This window comes from Budorcas taxicolor, chromosome 2 (genome assembly GCF_023091745.1).
Source record: "Budorcas taxicolor isolate Tak-1 chromosome 2, Takin1.1, whole genome shotgun sequence".
Taxonomy (NCBI): Eukaryota; Metazoa; Chordata; class Mammalia; order Artiodactyla; family Bovidae; genus Budorcas; species Budorcas taxicolor.
The window spans coordinates 17,369,598-17,390,759 of NC_068911.1; the positions used below are offsets into that span (position 1 = coordinate 17,369,598).

A 21,162-nucleotide genomic window follows, 5' to 3' on the forward strand; every position below is an offset into this window, starting at 1 on the left:
TTGACTTTACTGAAGATCCGTGGGAGGCTACATCGCACAGTGCAGAGCTTCTGGCACCTGACGGGCCCCCTCCTTCTACCCGGGTTTCCCACGATGTGTCTGATGCCTCTTCTCCGAGACTTCCCAGTACAACCAGTGAGAGTATGTGTGATGGGACATCACCTTCTACTCCTGCACTTGTCCAAACATTTTTCTCAGTGGAGCCATTTCTGTCTCCCCGAGGAATTCTGGTACTGGCAGCCAGGATAAGACATTTTTTCCACCTGGTCATGCTGCTCACAGGTGTGAGATGGGCTGAAGTAAGTCATCACCCCCATATTACAGATGAGAAAACTGAGACTCAGAGAGGGACAGTGAATCTCTCAGGGTGACCCAGCTGGATGAGGTGTGCCCTGGGACTCAATTCTAGGCCCATTGACTCCCAAGTCCAGTGCCCTTTCTGCGGCATCTCTAACTTTTGGAAGCCTCTTTGCTGCATGGTGGTGCTGCGTTCACTTCCATCATGAACCTTCCTGGTATGACCAGAAAGTGAAAGTGAAGCCGTTCAGTCGTGTCCGACTTTGCGAACCCATGGACTGTAGCCTGCCAGGCTCTTCCGTCCATAGGATTCTCCAGGCAAGAGTACTGGAGTGGGTTGCCATTCCCTTCTCCAGGGGATCTTCCCAACCCAGGGATCAAACCCAGGTCTCCCTCATTGCAGGCAGACTATTAACCATCTGAGCCACCAAGGAATCCCTGGTATGACTGGAGATGAGGTTAATAGCAAAGCGTTCATTTATTCATTCAATCGATACGTGATGAGCCCATGCTCTGTGTCAGGAACTGTATTAGGGCATCAGTGGTGAATAAGACAGGGGACCCTTCTGCCCTCATGGAGCTCACGGTCTGTGGAGACCAATAATGGGCGCACACAGCACAGGAACAAAAGCGTCTGTTCCCAGTCAGGGTTAAGGGCTGCCAAGGCACATCCAGCAGGGTCAAGGGGGCAGGGGCAGAGTGCTCTCTTATTATGGGGGTCATGTCTTTGAGAGTGAGAGCCCCATGGATACCTGGAGGAAGAGAGCAAGCAGGTTCAAAGGTCTGAGCCTGGATGGTGCTGGGGTGTGTGTGGGTTATAGCATGGAAGCCATGGGGTTTAGAGTACAGTGAGTGAGGGGGTAGGGGGGAAGCTGTGACAAATTGTCACAAGTGCAGAGGCTTAAAACAACATAGATTTTTTTTAAATTTTACAATTGTGGAGTCCAGAAGTCCTGTACAAATTAGCCACCTAAAATCAAGGTGTTGGAAGGCTGTTTTCGTTTCTGGAGGCTCTAGTGTGGACTCTATTTCTGCTTATTTTAGTTGTTAGAATTCAGTTCCTTAAGGTTGTAGGACTGAGGTGACTGTGCTGTTGCTGGCTGTAAATTGCTGACTCTTCTCAGCTTCTATAGGTCATGATGTTCTTGGCTTATGACCCCTTTCTCCATCTTTAGAGACAGCAATGGTGATTGAGTCTTTTCACAGCAGGGAAAGGTTCTCTGCTGTTAAAGACTTGTGTGGTTACATTGGGTCCGCTTGGATAATCCTGGATAATCTCTGCATCTCAAGATGTGCAGTTAATTACATCTGTAAAGTCCCTTTTGCTGTGGAAAGTAATATCCTTATAGGTTCTGAGGATTAAAGCATGGATATCTTTGGGGGCCATTATCCTGCTTACCACGCCAAATAATGAAAATAAAGATTGTAATGTGACTCACATTTATTAAGCATTTACTGCTTGCCAGGTTTTATGTTTAGAAACTCACAAATCCTCAGAATGACGGTAGATGAGAGAATGGAGGTACAGAGAGGTTATGGGTTGAATTGTGTCCTTCCAGAATTCATATGTTGATGTCCTAAACCCTCTACTCCCTCAGAATGTGACCTTGATTGGAGACAGGGTCTTACAGAGGTAATCAAGTTAGAATGAGGCCATTAAGGTGGGCCTTAATCTAGCATGACTGCTGTGCTTATAAAATGGGGAAGTTTGGAGAAGCACGTGCTTACGTGGAGAGTGCTACGTGAACATGAAGATGGCCATCTACGAACCAACAAGTGAGGCCCGGAACAGATTCTTCTCTTACAGCCTCAGAAGGAACCATTCTTGCCAACACCTTGATCTTGAACTTGATCTTGATCTTGCCTCCAGAATTGTGAGGCGATAGATTCCTGTTGTTTAAGCTGCCCAGTTATTGGCACCAACAAACTAATACAAGTGACTTCATTCACTGTGGTGCCTGGATTTGAACCCAGGCAGTTCTCCCTCTTTGACTCTTCAGTGGTTTTTCTCCTTGTTTTTGTACCCGTCTCTCTCTCACTTTTGGCTCTTTGGCTCTGATTACTCTGCCCTCATCTTCCCCTCTTCTGTCTTTTTGTCACTCCCTGTCCCTCTGTCTCCTCAGGGCTCACCCACTTAATCTCTCTCCGTCCTTCCCTCCTGGTCTCTTCCTGGCCCTGCAGACTGAGAGAGGGCTGCTTCAGCTCCCTGTCCCCCTTCAGCCACCCGTTCCTCCCAGAGCACCCCTCTGTAATTGCTCCACTGACCAATCAAGCTCCAGACATGCCCGGGGCTCCAGGGTGCCCACACGGTCTCTGCTTCGGGCCGTGGTGGCAGCAGCATTGAGCTGATAATGGAGACCCCTCCCTACCTGGGAGAGGAGGCACTGAGCCGCAGAGGAGCCAGGCTGAGTCCCCCAAGTTCTCTGTGCTCCCAGTGGACTCTGTCCTTTCTCCTTGGCCCTGCCATGTACACAGGAGCCTCTGGTAGAGCCGCTGGCAGCCCCACCAGGCCTGGCTGGCACACGATGCTGGCCGTGGGCACCAGCGGCTGTTCTGGCAGTCACCCTGAGCCTGCTGCGCTGACTTGTCTGGCCCCTGATGTCTGATTTCACGGTCTGCAGAGTGGCCTCTGCTTGCCAGACCCCAGCCTCAGTCTTTCAGATTTGGCCTGTCCCCTCTGTTGCCCTTGCATCTGCAGCCCCCTGATGCTCTGAATGGGAAGCTCCCCACTTCCTAAACCCCAGGGAACTCTGGTGATCTGGCCAGCCCACAGTCTCCTGGAGAGCTGAGGGTGGGGACTGAGATGGAGACAGGCATTCAGGAAGTCAATGAAGGCTGCCTAGAGAGAGTTCTGGGAAACGGCCAAGCAGAGGGCCCTTGGAGGTGTCTTCCCAGCCCAGCCCAGCCCAGCCCAGCCCAGCCCTGCTCTCCGGGGGGTTCCCCATCTACAGTCACAGCCACTGCTGGCGGCCATATTTTCCTGGGTTGCCCCGCCCTCACTGGGCTGTGCTGATTGGCCACTAGGTTGGACAGGTGATCTGAGCTGGGCCAATCAGCTTAACTCACCTGGAATTTGGAGGACTGGTCAGGCTCTGTTGGGCTGGGTTCTGAGCAGGGGCTGGAGCACTTGAATTGGGCCTGTGGTCTGAGAAGCAGAGAGGGACTGAGACAAGAGACCTTGGAGCCAAGATGGCCAGAGAGAGGCTGCTCTGGTTCCCAGTGGCTCTCGGATCCCTGTAGTCTCTGCATTTGGGTTCAGTAAGATACTGTTGTATTCTTCCGAGTTAACAGGCTTCCATGTTTAAGCTTGTGAGCTGGTTCAGTTGTTTGCAACTACTCAGCCTCCAGACAGAGCTTTTCAAAAATGCAAATCAGATAACAGCATTCTTCTGCTTGGCTTCCTCCAGGACTTGCCAGCACCCCAGCATAGCTCCTTACACCTGTCCCAGCCCGAAGCCTGTAAGACAGCCCTGCCCATCCTGCAGCTTCTGGTGCTGCTGTTCACTCAGGACCCAGTCGGCCCCAGGCCCTCCAGACTCTTGGTTGCTTCCCCAGCTCACCTCGCACATTCCTGCCCCAGGGCCTTTACACTTGACGAGCTTCATTTTGGGATGCATTCCCCCTGGATCCTTATGTGGCTGGTTTGTCCTCATCAGCTTGCAGCTAGAATACTCTTTCATCAGAGAGGCCCTGATCACTCTGTCAAAGATGTCTCATGCACCCATCACTACATCCTGTTTTGTTGTGTTCAGAGTGTATACGACCATCTGTTATTTACTTATTTCTTCACTTATTCACTGTCTTCTCTGCTGGAATGAAAACGTCATGTCCTGTTCACTGTCAGCTCCTCAGTGCTTTGAAGTGCCTGGCACATAGTAGGTGCTTAATGAAGATTTGTTGATTGAATGCAAGAAATGGTAAACGGGCTGAGAAATCACCTGGAACTTGGCTGGGTTTGCAGGGAGAGAGTAAAGGACCCCTCTCATTCTCATGTAGGACCCCTCCTCTTGCCCACTGGCTGCTCTTCCCAGTAGATGATGGAAAGTTCCCAAGTGGTGGGTGAAGACCAGGCTGCCAGGCTGCATGGAGGTTGTGAGCGCAGCAGAGGTGGTCAGCTGTGTCTGGACTGACCTTGGGTCCCCTACTGGGCTGATGTGCACACTGTCCACTGGGCGGGTGTCTGTTCCTTCTCTTATGGGCCCTTGAGATGACCTCCTCTGGCAGGTCCCCTGTGTTTCCTAGAGTCCTTCAGTAGGGGACCATGGTTCAGATTTCTCAAGACTTGGGAGGCGGGACGGCTCAGCCTGGGGAAGGGCCTTATGTCAGGAAACAGGCCCCGTCTTGGGGCAGCTGGCAGTAACAATTCTTTCATGTGAGGGTGAGTTGCCTTCCATCTGTCTCTCTCTGCTTTGTTTTTAAAAAATTCATTGCATTTATTAGATAAGCCATCACACAATGATCCCTCAACATATTTCATGCTGTAAAGAGACAGTCCCTGCCATCAAGCTGCGCGCTGTAGCTGACAACAGGCTCACTGCTCACACCAGCACGCTTGTTGCGAAGTGTGCCGATGTCACAGGCTGGTGGGAGCAGCCCTGAGCATGGAAGATCCAGCCTGGTACCGGCCATAGCTCCCTTCTCCTTTCAGGAAAAATGGTCGTAAGCATCGAATTATCTGTGTGACTTGGGGAAGAGGCAGCATGAGCAGATGAGGCCAGTGTCCGAGTTGCCTCCTTGCCAAACAGAAATGGCTGATCAGGAAGTGGACTTAAAAAAAATAATTGATTAATTTTTGGCTGCACTGGGTCTTCGTTGCTGCTTGAGGACTTTCTCTGGTTGCGGCTAGCGGGGGCTGCTGTTGGTTGCAATGTGCAGGCTTCTCATTGCGGTGGCTTCTCTTGATGTGGGGCGCTGCTCCAGGTGCACAGGCTTCAGTGGCTGCAGCACGTGGGCTTCAGTAGCTGTGGCGCACAGGCTTAGTTGCCTCAAGGCATGTGGAATCTTCCTGGATCAGGGATGGAACCTGTGTCCCCTGCATTGGCAGGCGGATTCTTAACCACTGGACCACCAGGGAAGCCCCAGGAACTGGTCTTGATGGCTGGGAGTTTGGCAGACTCTCTTTCCCTTGCTTCCCTGCTGATGGAGGTGCTAACGAGCAGTGCCAGGTCGACAGAGAGGAGGGAAGCAAGAAGCCTGAGGAATCCACTCCCTGCATAATCAGCGCTGAATAATTGCGAATTGACTTGTAATTGCAGTTGTGTCAGCTGAGTTGCTGACGCTAAAAGACAGGAACAGGCAGACAAGAATGATGGGGTCTGGAAAGAGGATGCAGGATCTGGGATTGATGCTGGCAAAGCAACTCAGGGGAGTTAGGGGAAATTTTTTTTGTTGCAATTTTAAACTGCAAGGGCAGAGGGCTAATGCCATGGGAGAAGGTTACCGGGAGGAGAGGAGAGGCATACAGGAAGGAGTGATGTTTCTTTGCAGACAATAAACAACTGCCAAAGAAATGCCAGAAATGACACTTGGAGAACGTATGTGGGAAGCTTAGAGAGCTGCTCGTCCTGAAAGAGTTATTGGTTTTGTTCAAGCGTCATCTGATGCTCACTTGAAAAAATGGATTTTATTTCCCCTTTTGCAACAGTCTGGAGGGGAAAATCAAGCACATAACGTCTGCCTCGTGTCAGTATTCAGATGCTTATGAATAAACTGACACCGGAAGGGTAAGGGAATATGGTGGGCCCGGACCTGGCCATCTCCCGATGTTCTCTTGTGTGGATTTATCCACTGTGGGGATTGTCCAGAGGAAATGCCCATTCCAGGGTGGGGTCCTTCCTGCCACTCATCGGGGTTTCAGGCCTCTGTCCTTTGTGGTGAGCTGTGAGCAGGCAGTGGCTAAGAGGGTGGTCTTGCAGGCAGATAGACCTGGGCTTGAATTGGTCTCCCACTCACGCTAGCTGCAATGTCTTGGGCCATGTCTCCATTCCTCTGACCCTCTGTTTCTTCAACTGTAAGATGAGGCAGATAATGACTGTGGCAGTGGCCTCTATACTTATCAGTATCTGTGAGCTCCTCTGAATTTCCCAGCATCCTTTGCAGTGGGATTGACCATGTGACTGATGTGGCAGGTGGGATATGAATGGAAGAGATGCAAGTCCTTTCTGGGCCAAGGTGGGGAAGTGTCCCATGTGTTCTCTCCATCCTTTCTCTTTCTTCCCATGGTGCAGCTGTGCCATGGAAGCAGCCTGGGTCCTTGAGTCACCTCGTGGATGGGAGGCATGCAAGAGAGACAGCTGAGAAATAAGCCTTTCAGATTTTGAGGTATTTGTAACAGCAGCTAGTACTCATTACCCAGATACAGTAGTGCTCCCCTGGGAGTTGTTGTGGAAAAATTAATGAGGGAGGCAGAGATTATAAAAAGCTTAGCCAAGTGCTAGGCTTTTATAGAAAAAGTTCAATAAACATTAGATATGCTTATTAATTGATTTACTTGGCAAATATTTATTGAACTCCTGTCATATGCCAGGCACGTGGACTGACAATAATAACAGCATACATTGTAATAACAATGGACACATAAAAACGTATTTTGGATTGCAAATAATAAAATATTAATAAGTAAATATATGTATGTGTATACATATATACACATACATATATATGTATTAAACATATATGTATATACATATATATACACCTAATATATGTATTTTATACATATGTATTTTGGGACTTCTCAAGTGGCTCAGTGGCAAAGAATCTGCCTGCCAAGCAGGAGATGTGGGTTCGATTCCTGAGTTGGGAAGATCCCTTGGAGAAGGAAACGGCAACCCACTCTGGTATTCTTGCCTGGGAAATCCTGTGGACAGAGGAGCCTGGTGGGCTACAGTCCATGGGGTCGCAAAGAGTCGGACATGACTTAGTGACTAAGCAGCAACAGCAATATGTATATTTTGCACGCCACAGTAAAATAGAAGGGCTTAAGTCATTCATTCCTTCAGTGTTTGCTAAACCTATTGCATGCCAGACATCATGCTGAATGGTGGGGATGTGTGGTTGAATAACTTTTCACTCTTAAGTTGCTTGCTGGCACATACAGGCAAATCATTTAAATGCCAAGTGACAGGTGGGGTCTTATGGAGGGGTCTTTCCAGAGTGCTAGCTGTGTCCCTAATTCTTCTTGAGGGAATCAGGGAGGGCTTCACTGAGGAGGTGGCTATGGAGTTCAGTCTTGAAGGTTTGAGTAGGAGTGGCAGGTGAGAAAGAGCCTTTCAGGCAGAGGGATGGATAGATCATCACGTGGTCTTGAGTTTGATGAGATGTGATGAGTGCCTTGGCTTGAGTCCAGGGTAGCCATGGTGGGCAGACAAGGCTGTCTCTCCAAGAGGTCCCCGTGAGAATCTCCATAACCATGAATATGCTGCCTCAAATGGTGAAAGAGATTTTTTTTCAGATGTGATTCAGTTAAGGATTTTGATTGGGGAGATTATCCTGAATGTTTCAGATGGGCCCAATCTAATCACATGAATCCTTGAAAGAGGAGACCCTTTCCAGTTGTCATCAGAGAGGGAGCTTTGTCTATGGAAGGAGAGAGATTCAACATGGCTGACTTTGCAGATGGGGGAAGGGACCATGAGTCGAGGATTGTGGGCAGCCATGAGAAGCTAGAAAAAGGCAAGGCTGGGGAATCGTCCACAGAGTCTCCTTGAAGACACATAGCCCTGCCAGTGCCATGATTTTAGCTCAGTGGGACTCTTATTAGAATTCTGACCTATAGAATTACAAGATGAAATTTTGTATTATTTAAGACTTTAAGTTTGTGGTAGCTTGTTATAGCAGCGTAGGAAACTAATACAGTGTCTGAAGGAGAAGACGGAGACCGCACTGGAGAAAAGAAGGGGCAGAAGGGACTTCCTTGGTGGCCCAGTGGTTAAGACTGCACTTCCAATGCATGGGGCAAAAGTTCAATAACTGGTCGAGGAACTAAGATCCCACATGCCACGTGGCATGGCTTAAAGAGAAAAAAAGGCAGATGAAATGCTCAGATTTATTCTGTAAGGGGAATGAGGCTCAAACTTCAGTGGGGTAACCACTTTTTCTTTGAATATTGATATCCTGTGTTTTGTACTGATATCAATTAATATTAATGTTCTATGTTAATGTTCTGAGAGAGAAAGAGCTGCTTTAATGGATGTGCGTGCATTCATGCTAAGGTGCTTCAGTCATGTCTGACTCTTTGTAACCCTATGGACTGTAACCCACCAGGCTCCTCTGTCCATGGGATTCTCCAGGCAAGAATATTGGAGTGAGTTGCCGTGCCCTCCCCCAGGGGATCTTTCTGATACAGAGATAGAACCCGTGTCTCTTACGTCTCCTGTATTGGCAGGCAGGTTCTTTACCACTGGCACCACATGTGAGTTTTCCATAAATCGAATGTGTATTTCTGATTTACTTCATGGGAATTTAGATTACTTCTAGTCTTTTGTTATTAAAATAATGCTGCAATGAATTATCTTGACCTTCTGTAATTTTGCACATGTGTGGGTATGTCTGTAGGAAGAATCCCAAGGAATGAAATTGTTGGGTCACAGAGAATATACATCTTTGGGAGTCTACATTTTTAATAAATGTCTGAGGACATGATGATTCTGATGAGAACTGAAATTAAGTGAGAGTTCCTGAACGGAATTTCAGATGGGGCTCCATAAACATCCTCGTGACTGACAGTGTGGAGGCAGGGAGACTGGACCTCAAGAGAAATGAATGTGTGTATGTGAGAGAGAGATAGAGATGTTTAGGACTGACTGGGCACAGGTAAGTATAAGTTGATTTTCTTTCTTTGTTTTTTTCAATCAACCTGGGAAATTCCTACAACACGAGAGGCTCTTTCTCAGTGACCCTGGGTCAGAGAGCCATATTGGGGTTGCTGGGGACATGTGTTCACATGTGAGGACTGAATTCTAATCTCCCTTCTCGTCTGCCCAGGAATTTGACTCTAGGTAGATAGTTACCCTTGTAATGGGAAGGGGGGTTACAGTCCATGGGGTATCAAAAGAATCAGACACGACTTAGCAACTAAACAATGAGTTTTACAAGGTCAGGATTGCACTACAGCCTTTGACTTGTGACCCTTAATATCTCCAATAGTTTCATTTTGTTTAGGTGTTTTGGTTCAGTTCAGTTGCTCAGTCATGTCTGACTTTTTTTGTGACCCTATGGACTGCACCATGCCAGGCTTCCCTGTCCATCACCGATTCCTGGAGCTTGCTTAAACTCATGTCCATCAAGTCGGTGATGCCAACCAACCATCTCATACTCTGTCTTTCCCTTTTCCTTCCACCTTCAACCTTTCCCAGCATCAGGGTCTTTTCCAGTAAGTCAGTTCTTCCCATCAGGTGGCCAAAGTGTTGGAGTTTCAGCTTCAGCATCAGTCTTTCCAATGAATATTCAGGGTTTATTTCTTTTAGGATTGACTGGTTTGATCTCCTTCAGTCCAAGGGACTCTCAAGAGTCTTTTCCAACACCACAGTTCAAAAGCATCAATTCTTCAGTGCTCAGCTTTCTTTGTGGTCCAACTCTCACATCCATACATGACTAATGGAAAAATCATAGCTTTGATTAGACGGACCTTTGTCGGCAGAGTAATGTCTCTGCTTTTTAATAAGCTGTATAGGTTGACCATTCTATGGGGTTGCACAGAGTCGGACACGACTGAAGCGACTTAGAAGCAGCAGCAGCAACAGCAGGTTGGCCATAGCTTTTCTTCCAAGGAGCAAGTGTTTTAATTTCATGGCTGCAGTCACCATCTGCAGTGATTTTGGAGCCCCTCCAAAATAAAGTCTCTCATTGTTTCCATTGTTTCCCCATCTATTTGCCATGAAGTGATGGGACCGGATGCCATTATCTTAGTTTTTTGAATGTTGAGTTTTAAGCTAACTTTTTCACTCTCCTCTTTCACTTTCATCAAGAGGCTCTTTAGTTCCTCTTTGCTTTCTGCCATAAGGGTGGTGTCATCTGCATATCTGAGGTTATTGATATTTCTCCTGGCAATCTTGATTCCAGCTTGTGCTTCATCCAGCCCAGTATTTTGCATGATGTACTCTGCATATAAGTTAAATAAGCAGGGTGGCAATATACAGCCTTGACGTACTCCTTTCCCAATTTGGAACCAGTCTGTTGTTCCATGTCCAGTTCTAACTGTTGTTTCTTGACCTGCATACAGATTTCTCAGGAGGCAGGTAAGGTGGTCGGGTATTCCCATCTCTTGAAGGATTTTCCACAGTGCCTTCTTTGCCTTGCTGATTTTACTGTGACTTCTCCATTCTTGAGTTGACTTTGGTTCATTCCTGGGTGAGCTAAATTTCAGTGTCAACTAGCTTTTCCCAGAGTGGTTCATGGACACTCTATTCTTCAAGTGCCTTCACGTCTGAGGATGTCTTTCCGCTGCCTTTGTAGCTGAATGTGCAGCTCGCTTGCCATTTATCTTCCTGCCGCCTCCCCTCAGGAGAATCCCATGCCCTGGGTTCTGGTTTTTCCCTTCATCCCTGAGGATGGATTGGGTGCCAGCAATGCTTGGGCAGCCTGGTGGCCCGTGAGCACGGTGGGGGGTCGGGTACATGGTGGGAAGATCAAAGATTGCCATAATTTGGAGTGAGGAACTTTGACTGCCAATTTCAGTCCAGCTGAATAGCAGATTAATTCTCTTTTGTCCTATGTTTGGGGGTATGTGTTACTCTAAAAATATCCATGGCTGCTGTGTACAGCCATACAGGCTGTGCACTGCAGGACTCCAGGGAATCTCATTTGTATTAACTATCGTGTGGATGGTCCTCCCAGCCTTGTGCAGGATGGCAGCCCTGCAAGCGCTGAGCATGGAGTGGACCTAGAAGCACAGAATGCTTTTATCCCAGGGTTTGCCAGACTCCAGTTCTTCTTTTAACACCTTTTTGAATTTGTTCTTAGTCACATACTCCTGTTCTACTATGAATTTTTTTTATGCTGCATATTGTCTCACATTTTCCTTACAGAAATGAATTTAAAAGGAGAGCTTTCAATTCCAATTGGAAATAGAAAGTCAGCATGGCTTGCCAAAAATAGAAGAAATATATACGTGCGTGTGTGTGTATGTGTGTGCATACAAGAAAACAATGCAGTCAGATTCTAACTGGTATTTTTGCTGTTTCTCTCTTTTTGAAACAGAAGATTACAAGTGTTAGAGCCATGTTTAGGACAGGCTAGCACAAAACTGATTTTTTTTCTGGAAGTAATCTTGAAGTGTTGGAAGGGAAAATCACTTCTCGTGATGTGACAGTGTTATTCAGTGTCACAGCTCCCATCATGAACCACCTGTGGGACGTGAGGCAGCACAGCCCAGTCTGATACCCCACTGGCTGCTTGAATCTCCTGGCTCCATCTCCATGTGGGAATCCAACCTTTTCTTACATCCTCTCAGCTCCTGGAAATCTGAGGGCTTTTTGGCTTGTTCGTTTTTGTTTTGTTTTGGCGGATCTTAGTTCCCCGACCAGGAATCGAACCATGGCCCCCTACAGTGGAAGTGTAGGGTCCTAACCACTGGACCACCAGGGAAATCTCTCACTCCTGGGAAGTTTAATGCCACCGGGGAGGGACTTTTTCTGTGGCTGGACTCTTCTTTGGTTGTGTTAGGTAGGGCTGCTCCTTGGGCTCACTGCATTTAGTTCTGGTCCTAAAGTCAAGCAGAAAAAGAAAAAAATCAACTGCTTCCTACAAGTTCCATCCCTCCAAACATGATTAAAACTGAGGCCTCAGGGACTTCTCTGGCAGTCCAGCGGTTAGGGCTCAGTACTTCCACAGCTCAGGGTGCAGGTTCTATCCCTGGTTGGGGAACTAAGATCCCCTAAGCAGTGTGGTGTGGCCAAATTAAAAAGAAAAAAGTGAGGCCTCTGAAATTAGATTCCCTGGGTGGGATTCTGGATCCAACCACTTACTATCTTTGTGGGTTTGGGTAAGATACTTAACCTCACTGGGCCTCAGTTTCTTCATCTGGTAAATGGAAACAGTAATAGTGTCTCCTTCTTATGGTTGTTATGAGAATTAGACAAGGTGGTGCTTATGGAGATTTAGAACAATGCCTGGCATCTAACGCTCAGATGGTAAAGAGTCTGCCGGCAGTGTGGGAGACCTGCTTTTGATCCCTGGGTTGGGAAGATCCCCTGGAGAATGAAATAGCAACCCACTCCAGTATTCTTGCCTGGAAAATCCCATGGATGGAACCTGGCAGGCTACAGTCCACGGGGTTGCAAAGAGTCGGACACGACTGAGCAAGTTCACTTTTACTTTTGTGAAAGTAAAAAAAGTGTTTTTACTTTTGCACCTCATATGTGTTGATTTTAAGGGTTGGCAACTGTTACTTTCTGTAGCCACAGACAGTGAGGCCCCTGGCCTCTCATACCTTCTTCTGGGTTAGAAGACATAGGACTCAAGTTCCAGCTTCAGCTCAATATCCACCTGATGACAAGGTCATAAGCAAATCACGAGCCCTCCCTGGGCTTTCGTATCCATGTCTTGAAACTGAGCATGGTGGGCTCTATGGCCCCAAGTCCCTCCTCCCATCCCCAGCCAAGGTGGAGACTTCTGGGCTGAGGGAGCAGAGGAGAAAAGTGGGGATATTAATACAAATGATTGTGAGCCATAACGTCTGTGTGTGTCAGCCACAGGGTACCACAGGAAAACTATACATACTCTCTCCTTAATTTCTCTCTCAGAACATCGTTTTGAGGAGTGAGATAGAACAGAGGATGAAAAATATTCGACAGTATAAAACGAAAGGGCAGAAATAAGACTGAGGTATTGAGAAAAGCAGCTTTGCTTTAACCAAACCCAGCATATGGGATGACATAAAAACACCACAATATCCTTTATTTATCAAGCTCCCTTGAAAGAGGACAGTAATAATAATTGGGAACACTTGCTGAGTTCTTGTCATGCACCAGCTGTCTCACATGTATGTTTTCATTGGATCCTGAACTATGTATAAGGCAGTAACAGCTGCTGTAACAAATAGACCCCTGAGATGGCAGGGGAACTGACACAGTAGCTCATGGAACACAGCTGATGCTGGTGGGTGTCATCTCTCCTCCACACAGGGATTTGGGGATCTGGCAACTTCCATGTTGTGCCTCCACCATTTCCTAGGGCCTCAGAGCCCTTTGCATCTGGGCTGAAGAGGAAAGAAAAGGCACGCCCATTTCATAAACGCCCCCCTCAGGAAGTGCCATGCATCACTTACACTCACATTTTATAGGCAAGAACCAGTCACATGACCCCAGCAGGATGTAGGGGTGCTGGGAAATATTGTGCCTGGCGGGGCAGCCACTCTGTAGCAATAACTCCACACTATAAAAGGGGTGGCACATTTTTTGGATGGATAGCTAGCAGATTCTGTCACAGCTTATGTGGTGGAGATGACAGGTTACACCCATTTTACAGATCAGGAAACTAAGGCCCAGAGAGTCTGGGCTGGGTCTCAGAGTTTGTAAGTAGCAGGGGCTCTATGAGTTCAAGTGTTTGTTGCTCAATTGTGTCCAACTTTTTGCGACTCCATGGACTGTAGCCCATCAGGCTCCTCTGTCCATGGAATTCTCCAGGCAAGAATACTGGAGTGAGTAGCTATTCTCTTCTCTAGGCGATCTTCCTGATCCAACTGCAGGCATTCCTTAACCATCTGAGCCACCAGGGAAGTCCTTGAGTTCATAGCTCTTGCATTTAACCACTGTGGTGTTCATCTGAAATTAGCAATTAGGTTCTTCTGGCTGTACAGCTCTTCAGAACAAATTCTTGCCTTCCATTTTTAATGGCCTCAGGTGCCCGAGCAAGGTGTGTCTGGGGGTCAGGGTGACACAGTTGTGATGCCAGGCAGGATTTTAGTTTCCAATATTTCATCCACTTGGAGAAACGATTATCCCCAGAAAGTTGACCCATATTTTGAACTCCTGCCAGAAATCAAGGCCTGGTACCATCTGTAAGAGATAAATAAATCAAAATATCATCAGCAGATAAGTGTATGCCATCTGCTGCCCTGTCAGTTGAACTGGCAGAGGCCTCCAGAGAATTCCAAGGAAGGGCTTGCCAAGGCTCTGCTGCCAGCGTGGAGAGCGAGAGGAGAAGCTTCACTTAGAATCTGCTGGCATGTTTCTTTACTTTCTGCTCTTGGTGCTGAATGCCTTGAATCCAGCCCAGCGAAGGTGTGTGAATTTTCACGCTTGCCAAACAGTTAAAATCATTTCTCTTCAGCCACATTTGTTGGGGGTCCAGGACTGTTTTCCTCTGCTCTCCCAGCAAGTCAAAGACTTCTGCTATACAGACAACTAGCCAAGTGCCTGCCCAGAGGTTGGGGTCCATGGAATCTGGGTCTCAGAACCAGAGGTAAACTCAGAACCAGCCATGTTTGGGCATTTGGCCCGACTTCTTGAAATGCAGCACCATCCTGATGGATGCTGATTTTTTCCTGGAGTCCTTTTGGAGGGCATCTGAGACTTCCCTTAGAAAGAATAGATTTTTCTAGAACCAGCTTATTCTGCTAGGGGCAGCACAGACTAGTGGCTAAATTTAAAGGATCTATGATGGGCCATCTCCACTTGAATCCTGGCTCCACCTTCCACTGTGTAAACTTAGACAAGTTACTCTGTCTGTGCCTCAGTTTCTTCATCTGTACAATGGGGGTGGTAGTTTGTAAAGCAGATTGGACCTGGCCCCTCACCCATGGGGCTCCCTCCAGATGCCCTCTCCCTACCCTGCAAGTCCCTGAAACCTCGCCTTCACCATCAGGTGGAACATGGAATTAAGTCACGATCCTCAGACCAGGATCTGGGGACCCAGCCAAGGACTCTGGGACCGCCCCCAGAGCCCCTTCCTCTTGCTGCTCATCTTCCTGCTGCCAAGCAGATCTGGTGCCTGCGTGTTCATGCCAAGGGTGACTTGGCTGACCCTCAAGGCTCCTCATGCCTTCTGTCAGCCTTGGGCATCTGCCTCTCACCACCTCCCTGGATTGTGCTCGTGGCCCTGCCAGGCTCCCCTCACCTGCTCGGGCTGAGGCGGCACCATTACAGCCTCCTGCTTCTGGCTTGAGAAGACGTCCAGGTTCTCTCTCCTTTGGAGGAGCGCAGTGTGACTCTAACTTGGGATCCAGGGACCGAATCAAAAATAGCACTTCAAGCATGGGGCAGGCATCTTCTCACACTCCCTTCTGTTTTCATCCTTTTTGGCAAGCCTAGAGGGCAGATCCCAAAGGACTTTCATCTGGCAGCTGAGGCAAAGGCTCAGACCGATGAAGCCACTTCCTGAGGTCACGGGGCCAGGAAGAGGCAGAGGAGGGATGTGAACTCACGTCTTACGGTTTTGGAACCCAGACACCTCCGTTCACCTTTCTCGGAGGGCGCCCTGGGAGCTGTGATGAATGACAGAGGGATGTGGGTGTTGATGCATCAGGCTGATCCCTCGCAGGTGTTGCCTGATTTAAATCCTAACTGAAGACATCTTGTTTTATACCTGTTACCTCGTTTAGCCCTTTAGCAACACCATGAGGCCTTTTCCGGGCCAAAAAACCCAACCAAATAAATGAAAACCATTGTTCCCCCAGTGTTCCCACAGCTGGCAGGTGGCAGAGCTGGGTTTTGAACTCCTGTGAAGTCAGAGTGCAGGCTTTTCAGTGGGGAGCACAGCCTGCCTGGCCCCCATGGGCAGGGCACCCGCCTCCCCTGGCCGCCTCCACCATGAGCTTCTTTCTCAAGAAGATCAGACCTGGAGGAGGGACCTCAGGGTAAGATTCCTGGAATCATGCGTGCGTGGTGAGTCAGAGAGGAGGTGGCTCTGACCCACCGATTGTCTCTGGGGTGGATTCTTGGAAGCCTCGTTTCTACTGTTTCTGCTGAGAACCTGTGCCAGGCGCTCCCCTTGGTGGCAGGATCAGAGCACCAGCTGACAAACTGAAGATGTTGTGTTGAGGGCAATTTCTGAGCCACCCTCACCCTTAGCTCAGCCAGGTCCCACAGACAGTGGGTCAGGAGCAGTCAACAGCTAGAGCAGGTCAGGACCTCTTGGGTTGCGTATTTTATTCCTGTAATGCTAAAAGTCAACAGCCCCAGTAGGGTGACGCCACAGGGTTTAAGAAGAAATGACTTTCCATTTGTCTTTTCTGAGCAAGGAGGCAAACCTTTCAAAGAGACATTTAGGATTTGTTTCAAGATAACCCCACTAGTAGTCAAGTACAGCTGTGAGAATTGGACCATAAAGAAGGCTGAGTGCCAAAGAATTGATGCTTTTGAATTGTGGTGCTGGAGAAGACTCTTGAGAGTCCCTTGGACAGCAAGGAGATCAAGCCAGTGAATCCTAAAGGAAATCAACCCTGAATATTCATTGGAAGGACTGATGCTGAAGCTGAAACTCCAATACTTTGGCCACCTGATGTGAAAAGCCAACTCTGAAAAGACCCTGATGGTGGGAAAGATTGAGAGCAGGAGGAGAAGGGGATGACAGAGGATGTGATGGTTGAATGGCATCACCAACTCAATGGACCTGAGTTGGAGCAAACTCCAGAGCATAGTGAAGGACAGGGAGGCCTGGCGTGCTGCAGTTCATGGGGTTGCCCAGAGCTGGACATGACTTACCGATTGAACCACAACGACAGCTCCACTAGTGGTGGGGGTGGTGGGTGCAGAGAGAAAAGACTGATCATGGGGCGACAGTTTCCAAGCTGGGATGGGGACATGGGACTCTCATACTAGCCTCTCTGCTTTTGCAAAGGATAGGAACTCCCCATATTATGATGGTTAAAAAGTGTATTTCAGAGACAGTGTTGAATTGCTGGAGTCCAAACAAGCTAGTCTGCCCTTGGTCCCCACCTCCTCTGTACAAGTCAGTCTCTTTCACAATGGAAAGCACTTTGGAAAGATACAGACCTGGGTCCAGCTCCCACTTCTCCTGCTCCCTGGCTGTGTAACCTTGGGTAGGTCACTTTGCTTGTGTGAGCCTCAGTTTCCTCATCTGTAAAGTGGGGATGAATACTGACTTCATACAGTTGTGACGTGTGCCAAGTTCTTAGCTTGCTGCTTGCTCTGGACTCTTCTTGGGTCACTGGGTCCTCTAGCTTCTACCTGATGGTGGATAGATCTGCTATTGACAGTGCCATAGGGGCCAAGCTGTGCCCGAAGTAGAAGGGGACAGTGTCTTGGGAGGTGAAACACTGGAAATTCAGGGAGACATCCCTTCAGGGTGGGGCAGGTGGTTGGTGGATAATACTTGATTTGTGGTGGGGGAGCCGGTGAACTTGAAGGCTAGGGATGGGTCAAATATGGGCAAATGGAGGGAGAGAAGATGTTGAGATTGAGAGGTGGGGAAAGGGAGGTTGTAAATCTGAACTACCAGGCAACAAGCAGCAGAAAAGGAGGTGAAAGGTGGCCATCCAAAATATCACCTCCAGGCTGATCTCCGGGCTCCAAGCCCTCTGTGTCTTGGCAGCTGTGAGGCTGGAATGCCTCTCTGATTGCCTCTTTCCTCTCAGGTGGGCCCTGAGATGCTCTAGAGCTCAGTTTCTCGTCTCACCTTGACCTGCAGGTGTGATGGCCACATCCGTAGGATTCCGTAGAGCTGCCCCCATATGGTGTAATCCTTGGCAAAGGCCATTTGTGAAATGCTCTTCATTTACTCATTCCATCACCACGTCATGTCCGGAGCACCTGTTACTGTACAGGCTATGAGGACACAGCAGCAAATGAGATGCGTGGTCACGGAGCTTCCGCTTGTCTCAGAGACGCTATCTGGGCACTGTTTATTTACTAATTTTAATTTTCATATAGTTGATTTACACTGTTGTATTAATTTCTGCTGTACCGCAAGGTGATTTAGTTATACACACACACACACATATGTGTGTAGATTCTTTTTATATTCTTTTCCATTATGGTTTGTCACAGGATGTTGAATATGGCTGTCTGTGGTGCACAGTGGAACCTTGCTGTTTATCCATTCTACATATACTAGCTTACACCTGCTAACCCCAGCCTCCCACTCCAGCCCTCCCCTAAGCCCCTGCCCCTGAGCCCTGCCAGTTTGCTCTTTATGTCCCCAAGTCTCTTTCTGCTTCATAGATACGTTCGTTGGCGTCATATTGTAGATTCCATGTCTAAGGGATCTATGGTGCTCGTCTTTCTTTCTTTCTGCACACAGTATGACAGTCTCCGGTTGCATCCATGCTGCTGCATGTGGCGTTATTGGCTTCTTTCTTGTGGCTGAGTGGTATCCACTGTATATATGCAACACCTCTTTATCCGCTCATCTGTCGACTGACATTTAGGTTGTTTGCATGCCTTGGCTCAGAGAAGGCAACGGCACCCGACTCCAATACTCTTGCCTGGAAAATCCCATGGACGGAGGAGCCTGGTGGGCTGAAGTCCATGGGGTCACTGAGGGTCGGACACGACTGAGCGACTCCACTTTCACTTTTCCCTTTCATGCATTGGAGAAGGAAGTGGCAACCCACTCCAGTGTTCTTGCCTGGAGAATCCCAGGGACGGGGGAGCCTGGTGGGCTACTGTCTATGGGGTCGCACAGAGTCAAACATGGCTGGAGTGACTTAGCAGCAGCAGCAGCAGCAGCAGCAGTAGCAGCAACGTGCCTTGGCTATTGTGAATAGTGCTGCAATGAACACAGGAGAGCATGTATCCCTCTGACTTAGTTTTGTTTGAATATACGCGTCTAATACTGTTCAGATGAGCTGGGACACGTCCTCTTTTGGTGCAAGGATTCTGAGCGCTCAACACACACACTTTAACATTAGATCAGCGGCTCCATGAGGGCGGGCACTTGCCTCCGGGTTCACTGCTGTGTCCCTAGCACCTTGAGTGGTGCCTGACACATAGTAGGTGCTCAATGAATGTTCACTGAATATAACTGCATGAATATCACACACTGGTATTGGGAACCAAAGAGAAGAATATTTTTAGGGATCAAAATTAATCCAAACATCCTCAAGTATCACTGCTGGTTGTGATTTGGATTCCTAGGATTGTGACAGAAAGAGAGAGAGAGAGAGAAGGGGAGAGAGAGAGAGAGAGAGAGTGATTTCATCTGCACTGTTGAATTGTTTTCAGAATGGTCCAGAATGTGGTCAAGCCCACAGCCCAGGCATATCTATCTGTATATATAACCCATGTAGAGGAAAAGTCCACACGCATCCCGTAGAGAACCCAGACAATAAACATATGACCACATGCATACACAAGATCATTTTAGATGGAGATTGTGATAAGATTCTGAAAGAGAAGCATGCAGGGTGAGGGGATGAGGGTGATGGCTAAGGAGGGGTGAGGGCCACCTTGGGTAGGGTGGCATACTGGTCATTCGCTGTTCACCCCTCCACGTCTGTCCTCTGCCCCCTGTGCGGTGAGAGACTGCCCTACTCAAGTGCAGTGTCCAGACTCCTGCGTCCTCTTCTTTCTCCTTGGTTCCAGCCAGCGCGAGGCATCGGCAGGAAATCAGAGGGCAGAAGGGGGAGATAGCTGGGGTTGAGACTTCCCTGTTGGTCCAGAATCTGCCTGCCAGTGCAGGGACACGAGTTTGATCACTGGTCTGGGAAGATCCCACATGCCGCAAGGCAACAAAACCTGTGCGCCACAACTACCAAAACCCACTCGCTGTAGAGCCGGTGATCGGCAGCTGGAGAAGCCACCGCAAGGAGAAGCCCGTGCACCGTATTGCAGAGTAGCCCCTGCTCGCCACAGCTAGAGAAACCTCAGTGCGGCAGTGAAAAGCCAGTGTGGCCAAAAAATGAAAATAAATCAATTTTTTAAAAAGTTGGGGTGGTCCTCCTCCCCTGCCTAGTTCTCACCCTGTTGAGGTTTGACAGTGACCACATTCCTCTAAGGACGGTGTGGTCCCCAGATCAGCAGCATCAGCAGCCCCTGGGAATTTGTCAGAAACGCAGCTTCTCGGGTCCTACCCCAGAGTTTCTGGTTCTGATACCTGTTTGGGCGCGGCTAAGCTCCAAGGGGCATGTCCTTCTCTGTGGCTTCACCTCTCGCAGCCTCCTTTCCCTCCTCAGCCCCTTCAGGCTGGAGCTGAGGGCTCCCCACATTGCTGGCCCCTCATCCCTGTCCCCGTGTCTATGAATAGACCCTTCGCTCAGCAGTCTGCGGTGAGCCCCTTCCAGGGTGCCATCTGTTTCCTGCTGGGACCCTGACCAGTCCAGACGGCCAGGATGTTAATTCATATTCCTTTAGACAGAGCACACACCCTCTAGGTTACCCAGTCCACACAGGCTTCCCCAGTCATTCCTGGGTATTGAGAGCTCATGAATTGACTGCCCTTGCGTTGGGGTTGGGTTCCAAGTCCCTTCCATTGACCACGGACCTTGGAGCAAGAGGCAAGGATGAAGATCCTCGTGCAGGATGTTTCCCTTTGAGGCTACGGTGGGTCTGAGTCACTTCTTACAGGCGAAGTGCTTCCCGTGAGTTTATTTCTCGGGTCCTCATGGGACTGAATACCAATTTTCTGGGATAGTAGGAAATTCAGACTTCACATAATGCAGGTTCCCTCCCAGCCCTGGGGTGCTGTGAAGTTTTCAGGACTTTGGGAGAACCTCTGGTCTTCTGGAAGAAGGAGGTCAGAGGGGATCAGAGGCGGAGGGAATGATGGGCCAAAGGGCATCTTCAAGGGGGCACAAATGAGGCAGCTAGCAGGCAGTGTCCATGGGTTTGAGGGGAACAATGGAAGGCGTGGGGCCATAGGGGGCCCCTTTATCCCTGTAACTACCACTTGGCTGGACTCCTGGCTGCTGAGCGGTCCTTGCCTTGCCAGCTGGTGTTGGCACTGAACCCTACGGATCCACCCTGT

General features: G+C 48.7%; 1 protein-coding gene and 1 non-coding gene across 2 annotated transcripts in view; one reads left to right on the forward strand and one right to left on the reverse strand.

The window, feature by feature from the left end:
* GSG1L (GSG1 like) overlaps positions 1–21,162 on the forward strand; it is a 254,066-nt gene that overhangs the window by 63,219 nt on the left and 169,685 nt on the right. The gene's annotated exons all lie outside the window — the stretch shown is intronic.
* TRNAG-UCC (transfer RNA glycine (anticodon UCC)) lies at positions 11,811–11,883 on the reverse strand. Its single transcript has one exon. It is a non-coding gene; the product is annotated as a tRNA-Gly (tRNA).